Below are 8,282 nucleotides of genomic sequence, written 5' to 3'. Positions count from 1 at the left end.
GGCGATGATGGCCTCAGAAATCACAGACTTTCCTGGCAGGATGAGACCTTAATGATCACAATCTAGGGACTGGCATTGTAGTGTAGCGGCTTAAGCAGCTGCCTATGATACTGGCATCCCATAGCGTCCCAGCTGCTCTACTGCCAATCTGGCTCCCTGCTAATGCACTTGGGAAAGCAGCAGAGGATTACCTAAATGCTTGGATCCCTTCCATCTACATGGGAGATCCAAACAGAGTTCCAGGCTCCTGGCTTCAGCCTGGGCCAACCCTGCCATTGTAGCCATTTGGGGATTGAACCAGCAGATGCAAGATCTCTCTCCCTCTGTCTGTGTAACTCTTCCTTTCAAATAAATAAATAAGTCTTTTTAAAAAGATCTCAATCAAACCCAAATTACATCAATCATCTTCTTTCTATTCAACTGTGTTCCATGCCTTTGGCACCCCTACATCTTCTACATTTGCCTATGAACAATGATACTAATACCACTGCTCTTTTCTCCTCAAGCTCCGTGACCATTTTCCCATTTATTTATTTATTTTGATATCAAAGTTAACATTTCTTGACATTCTGAGTAAGGGATAGGAATTGCAAAAAGCTTAGGTTATAGTTACTAAATTCTTCTATACTTAACATTACTTCTAAATTATCCTAGGAGTTAACTTTGCTGGAATGTTCACCACGGTTGGATTGAGAGACTACTTCAGGAATGTGACAGTTCTGTAAGGAAACCACATTACAGGTTTACTGGTGATCCAAGGGAGTTGCCTTTGCAGATTTGAAACAAAAGATTGAGCTGCGGTGGAGGGGGTGGCTTTGATGCAGTTGTCAAATCAGCGCTTAGGACACCTACATCCCACACCAGAGTATCTGGGTTCAAGTCCCAGCTCTGTCCTCCAGCTTCCTGCTAATGCACATCCTAGGGGGCAGCAGATGATGGCCCAAATACTTGGTTCTCTGCCACCCATAAAGCAAAATGCATTGAGTTCCCAGCTCCTGGCTTCAGCCTGCTCCAGCCCTTGCTGTTGCAGACAATGGGGAGTGAACTAGTGGATGAAAGACACTCTCTCTCTCTCTCTCTCTCTCTCTGCCTATCAAACAAACATAATAGTAATAGTAATAGTAATAGTAATAGTAATAGTAATAGTAATAGTAATAGTAATAGTAATAATAGAACAAGCAGCAAAAAAACCTGCTGAGGAGCTGCATATCCTGAAGTCAGGACAGGGAAGAGGAAGGGGAGCAGCTCTGCCGCAAGCTCTCCTAGATTTAGTTTCCAGAGTCCCGTTCTCTTGAAAGGGTTCTATTTGTGCTGTTCTTCTCCCTGTCTTTCCATTCCCTTACAACCTTCTTCTTGTTTCTACTTTCAAAGCGTAGACACAATAAGCCTTTAGCAAAACCATGGGCTCCTTGCCTGTTACAGTTTATACACTTGCCTTGATCCTGGTGTAGTCTTTCAGGGCAAACCTCTGGGGGACAGGATTATGTGGATGAAGAGGCTCCCAATTCAGAAAAGTGACTTAGCATCAGTCTTCCCGCTTTCATGCAGTTTGACTCTCCAGGACCCCCACTGCAAGTCTCTGGATGGGCCTTGTATCTTTTGTGTCTACCAACCATGATTCTAGACTGGTTCAGCACTTCTCCCTTCAACTTCTTTTGAAGTTTGAAGTTGAATGTCATGTAACCCCTAACTTCTAGAACGCTGTTGGAATGCCTTTGATGTTAATGTACATAGGCTAGATTATCCTGCAGGGGAAAAGAAACCCCAAATCTCAGTAGCTTAAAAGAAAACCAAACTTTCTTGGGGATGAGTGCTGTGGCATAGTGGTTTAAACCCCTGGCTTGTAGCGCCGGAATCCCATGTGGGCATCGGTCCAAGTCCTGGCTGCTCCACTTCTGATCCAGCTCTCTGCTATGGCCTGGGGAAGCAGTAGAAGGTGGCCCAAATCATTGGGCCCCTGCATCCACATGGGAGACCCAGAAAAGCTCCTGGCTCCTGGCTTTGGATCAACCCAGCTCCAGCCGTTGCAGCCATTTGGGGAATAAACCAGCGGATGGAAGACCTCTCTCTCTCTCTCTGCCTCTGCCTGTCTGTAACTTGCCTTTCAAATAAATAATAAATAAATCTTTAAAAAAACAACTTTCTTACTTCCCCAGTCTGCTGCAGGACTGGCACCTTTCCAGTGAGCTGCCCATTGCAGTGAATCTGTGAGCTTCGCTGTTCCCAACAGGTGGCTCTGCCATCCTAGTACGCCACACCAGAGCAGAGAGACCTACAGGGCCACACAGAAGCTCTTCAGTGGCTCCTTTGGCCTGGGCATGACACCTATGATTCTTTTTCCAGCCCATTGACCAAAACTAGTCAGATGAGTTAGCCCCACCTAACTGGAAAGGAGTTAATATGGGGAAGCGGTGGCATTCTGGGAGGCAGAACTCGCTTTGCCTTTTTCTCAGTACGGTATTGCACACACTGCAATCTTGTCTTCCTTTTGCAGACTAGTGGCAGCCTATCCACTTGTACTTTGGATTTTAACCTTTTCCTGCTAAACCCACTAATTATGGCTTAATCTAATTCCTGCTCTGGCACTGTCTTGACCCTGACAGATGACCCTGGCTCTGCTCTTTCACTTGCATGCTTCACAGTTGGAATGTTTTCCTTCTCTTCTCCGTGTCTAGTTTTATATCTGGTTATTTTCTAAGATATACCTTGCTGAGAGTGGTCTGGAAAGAACCCCTCCTCACAAACATTCAGTAGTTGGAATTACTAAGAGCAAGAAACACTCTTTCTCTGGAGTGCAAAGAAGAAAGGGAGACATGGGCAACACTCAGGGGATAAAAGCAAATTGAACCTTTGCTCTGGAAGCCAGGTCCAGAGGCAACTCCTGGGCCACTATCTCCCTAGGACAGTCTCTGGTAGAAATAGTTCTTCCTCTTCCAAAATTTTCACGTGTCTTGTTCCAGATGAGTGTTTGTGTTATGTTGTTGTTGTTGTTAAGATTTGTTTATTTGGGGCTGGCATTGTGGCTCTACTGGTTGAGCAACTGCCCGTGCCACCAGGATCCCATATGAGCACATGTTTGAATCCCCACTGTTGCACTTCCAATCCAGCTCCCTGCTGATGCACCTGAGAAAGCAGCGGAAGATGGCCCAAGTACCTGGGCCGCTGCCACCCATGTGAGAGACCCAGATAGAGTTCCTGCTCCTGGCTTTAGCCTGGCCTACCCCTGGTCATTGTGGCCAGGTCATTATGGTCATTTGGGGAGTGTACCAGCATCTCTCCCCTTCCGTCTCTTCCTCTCTCTCTCTCACTCTGCCTTTCAATCTCCTTCCAGGTCTTCTATATGAGTGGCAGGGGCTCAAGTACTTGGGCCATTCTCTGCTGCTTTCCCAGGCACAATCGCAGGAAGCTTATTCATTTTTGTTTATTTGAAAGGCATGGAGGGAGAGAGATCTTCCACCTGTTGGTTCATGCCCCAAATGCCTGCAAACAGTTGGGGCTGAATGAAGCCAAAGCCAGGAACCTAGAACTCCACCCAGGTCTCCCATGTTGGTGACAGGAACCCAAATACATGGCTCATCATCTGCTGCCTCCCAGGCACATTAGCAAAAAGCTGTATGGAAGTGGAGTTGGAATTCAATTTCAACAGTTTTATTAGAGATGTGAGCATCCCAAATATTGACTTAACCTTTTTTTTTTTACTTTATTTTTTTGACAGGCAGAGTTAGACAGTGAGAGAGAGAGAAGACAGAGAGAAAGGTCTTCCTTCTGTGGGTTCACTCCCCTAATGGCTGCCACGGCCAGCGCTGCGCCGATCCGAAGCCAGGAACCAGGCGTTTCTTCCTGGTCTCCCATGCGGGTGCAGGAACCCAAGCACTTGGGCCATCCTCCACTGCCCTCCCGGGCCACAGCAGAGAGCTGGACTGGAAGAGGAGCAACTGGGACTAGTACTCGGCACCCCAACCAGGACTAGAACCCGGGGTGCCAGCACCACAGGCGGAGGATTAGCCAAGTGAGCCACGGCACTGGCTTGACTTAACCTTACCATTTTTGGACAGCACCAACTGACTGGAAAAAAAGTTATATTGAGAAAAAATGCCCTCTTCCTAGGTTGGTAATGATCTGCCTGCTAGTCCTCCTTCAACATGGTGGGTATTTGAAGTCCGCTCACTAATATTCGAGGGTTTTCTCAACAGGGTGATCATGTCCAGTTACTTCAAACTCCTCAGGTCAAGTCTTCAAGTCGCTTCTCTAACTGGGCCACTTTACTCAGAATGAACTGATCTCAGTAGTTTTCAAGGGACAAAATCATCCTGCATAAGCCTTAAGAAAAAAAAAATTTGGTATCTGTCCAAGAAACTGGAGACCATACTACAAATATGCTGGGTATGATTTTTGAAACAGTGACATGCAGTAAAAAGAAATGCCTATGGGAAGGAGAGCTGAGCCTGGCTCCTTGGTGATAATTCTAAACTAAGTCTTTTCAAAGTTAATTGATTGGGGCTGGCGCTGTGGTGCAGCGGGTTAACACCCTGGCCTGAAGCGCCGGCATCCCATATGGGTGCCGGTTCAAGACCTGGCTGCTCCACTTCCGATCCAGCTCTCTGCTATGGCCTGGGAAAGCAGTAGAAGATGGCCCAAGTGTTTGGGCTCCTGTACCAACATGGGAGACCCAGAAGAAGCTCCTGGCTCCTGGCTTCTGATCGGCGCAGCTCCGGCCGTTGCAGCCAGTTGGGAAGTGAACCATCAGATGGAGGACCTCTCTCTCTCTGTCTCTCTCCCTCTCCTCTCTCTGTGTAACTCTGACTTTCAAATACATATCAAATAAATAAATAAATCTTTTAAAAAAAGAATGATTGATTGATTGATTGATTGATTTTGAAAGGCAAAAAGAAATCTCACATCTGCTTGTTCGCTCCCTAAATGCTTGCAACAATTGTGGCTGGGCCAGGCCAAAGCAAGGAGCTGGGAGCTTAATCTAGGTCTCGCCTAAGTTTAGCAGGGACTCAACTATGAGAATCATCACTGCTGCCTCTCAGGGTGTGCATTAGCAGGAAGCTGGAATTGAAAACAGTGCCAGGACTCAAACCCAGAGACTCTGATATGGGTTGCAGGTGTCAGAGGCGGCACCTTAACCATTGTTCCAAGCACCTAACCCTAAAACTAACTGATAGTCTTAGTTTACATTTATTGAGCAATTGTGTACTAGGCACTATTCTGTATGCTTTATGTGCATTATCTCATTTAACCTTCACAACAGCCCTATAAGTTCTCTTATTGTCAGCCACATTTTACAGATAAGGAAAGTTCAGTACAGAGAATACCTTGCCCAGGCCTTCACAGCAAAGTGGTAGGAGCACAGTTCAGACCCCAGCAGCAAATCTCAGACAACTTGTACCTTCTCAGTCATTCTTGTTCATTGCTTCATGTTTGGCTAAGGTTTTGAATTTTAACAGTTTTACAAAGCAGTAGAGTGCATAACCCTCTGGGTCTTGATTTCTGCTAATATGATAATAAACAGTATAATGTTTTTCCCTTAGATGCAGCATTTACACTGCATTAGAATAGGAAATCAGCCCAGGAAATGCCCTCTTCTTCTAGACTGATGATCTCATGAAAAACTTACATTATTTGGCTTTTGCCTAAGGAATCTGAAACGGGAAGTGGAATGGGGCACAGAGCTGAGTGGCCCAGGATACTAGTTCCAGCACAGCCGTGAGCTTACACATGGCTGGGGTGATTCCATATTTGGAAAATGAAGAAACTGGGTTCCACTCAGCACTGACTAAGGGGAACTTTCATGTTTTGGGAGTCACTCTCCCCTGGGAGTTTCCAGCTCTGTGGGAGAAGGAAGAGCAAATTATCTTGAAAGAGATAGCTCTCTGGTACCCACCTTGAGTCACACAGATTATGCTGAAATAAAGAAATGAGTATTTCTTTCCTACTTTGGATCTGGGAGGCTGCTGATTGGCAATGGTTACTATGCTTAGGTTTTCAACTGGCTCGGTTACCCTTCCTAAAAATAAGCCACCGGTGGTAGAGCTGAGTCATTGTCATACATGAATATGTGGAGGGAAAAAATGACAAAGGTCACAGAGGCTCGGTGGATTATTTCCCTTCAACAAGACACCACCCCTCGTCACAGGTCCCAGCCAGCCCCTCTTTTTGTTTTCTTTCAGATAAGCTGTGTACCTTAAATAGAAAGCATAGTCCCCAGCCAGTCACTGTGCTTCAGCCTGTTCATATCCTGGTCTTTGCTTGTGGCTAGGTCTTGTCCCTCCACTTGGATTTTTATATTTTTCTGAGGAACAGAGGGAAATATTAACGACATTTACAACTTCATTTTACAGTTTGCAGAGTGAGTCCAAAGACCTGACTTCTTGAACAGTCAGTCATCCCCCTGGTGATGTGGCAACCTGAGGACAGGTTCACAATGTTCTCTCTCTCTCTCTCTCTCCCTCTTTCTCTCTCTCTCAGATTTATTTTTATTTATTTGAAAGACAGAGAGTTACAGAGAGGTAGAGCCAGAGAGAGAGAGAGAGAGAGAGGTCTTCCATCTGCTGGTGACCACAACGGCTAGAGCTGAGCTGAGCTGATCTGAAGCCAGGAGCCAGGAACTTCTTCCGGGTCCACATGTGTGCAGGGACTCAAGGACTTGGGCCACCTTCTACTACTTTCCCAGGCCATAGCAGAGAGCTGGATTGGAAGTGGAGCAGCTGGGACTTGAACTGGCACCCATATGAGATGCCGGCTGTGCCACAGCCCCGGCCCCCACAATGTACTCTTGAGGTGATGACTTCTGATTAGGGAAGGATCCGTCCTGGGGAAAACGAGGAAGTCATTTTGTCTGATAGTCTCCCTATTCAGTTTTTGGGGATTCTTTTCTACCTTCTGGAATCTGTTTTCCGCTCCCCCTTCTCAGGGCCAGTGCCCTCATTCTGCTTTCTTCTCAAAGCCTCTCACTCATTAGGGCTCAATCTTCTTAGCTGTAAAACAGGAAGAAGAATGGGGGATGAAATCACTAAAGTTTTTTTTTTTTTTTCTTTTTTTAGAGAGAGATATAGAGTTCCCATTCATGTTCTACTCCACACTCACAATACAGCTGGGAGCTGGGAGCTGGGAGCTAGAACTCAATCCAGGTCTCCCACATGGTGGCAAGAACCCAACCACTTGTGGAGCCCAGCATTGAATCCAGGTACTCTGATTTGGGATGCAGACATCTTAAGTACTAGGCCAAATGCCTGGCCCCCATTAAAATTCTTCCTTTCTTATTATAAACATTTATTTAAAAGGAAGACTTACAAAAAGAGAGAAGGAGAGACAAAGAAAGAAAGATCTATCTACTGGTTCACTCTCCAAATAACTGCAATGGCCAGGAGCCAAGGGCTTCATCCAGGTCTCCCCATGTGGGCAACAGGGACCAAGTACTTGGGACATCTTCTACTGCTTTTCCAGGTGCTTTATCAGGGGGCTGCATTAGAAGTGGAGTAGCCAGGACTCGAACCAGTACCCAGAGGGGATGCTGGTGTTGCAGGCTGCGGCTTAACCTTCTGTGCTGCCATCTTCTACTGCTTTCACGGGCAATAGTAGAGAGCTGGATCAGAAGTGGAACAGCCAGGACTTGAACCAGCACTCATATGGGAGGCCAGCACTGCAGGCAGCGATTTTACTTGCTATGCCACAGCGCAGGCTCCTAAAATTATTTCTTAATGTAATCCTCCCCTCCCCCAATTCTGCCTTCCTAAGAATTGACATAAGAATTGACATAAACTCTAAAATTAACCCATGCTTCTTTCCCTTATCTTATAAATTTCCATTCTCTGATTTCAGCTAGCTATTTGGTAGAAAGCAGTTGAGGGGCCGGCGCTGTGGCGCAGTAGGTTAATCCTCCGCCTATGGCGCCGGCATCCCATATGGGTGCCAGTTCTAGTCTGGCTGCTCCTCTTCTGTCCACTTTTCTGCTATGGCCTGGGAAAGCAGTAGAAGATGGTCAAAGTCCTTGAGCCCCTGCACCCACGTGGGAGACTTGGAGGAAGCTCCTGGCTCCTGGCTTCGAATTGCTCAGCTCCAGCCGTTGTGGCCATTTGGGGAGTGAACCAATGAAGAAAGACCTTTCTCTCTGTCTCTCCCTCTCACTGTCTGTAACTCTACTTCTCAAATAAATAAATAATAAAAGTTTTTTAAAAAAGAAAAAAAGAAAGCAGTTGATTAAGCAAAATATAAAGCCTCTCTGGGGCCAGTGCTGTGGCACATTGGGTTAAAGCCCTGGCCTGAAGCTTCGGCAT

The sequence above is a fragment of the Oryctolagus cuniculus genome, chromosome 17, assembly GCF_051225735.1.
Source record: "Oryctolagus cuniculus isolate XC-2025 breed Fujian yellow rabbit chromosome 17, ASM5122573v1, whole genome shotgun sequence".
NCBI lineage: Eukaryota > Metazoa > Chordata > Mammalia > Lagomorpha > Leporidae > Oryctolagus > Oryctolagus cuniculus.
This window is presented reverse-complemented; position numbering follows the sequence as displayed.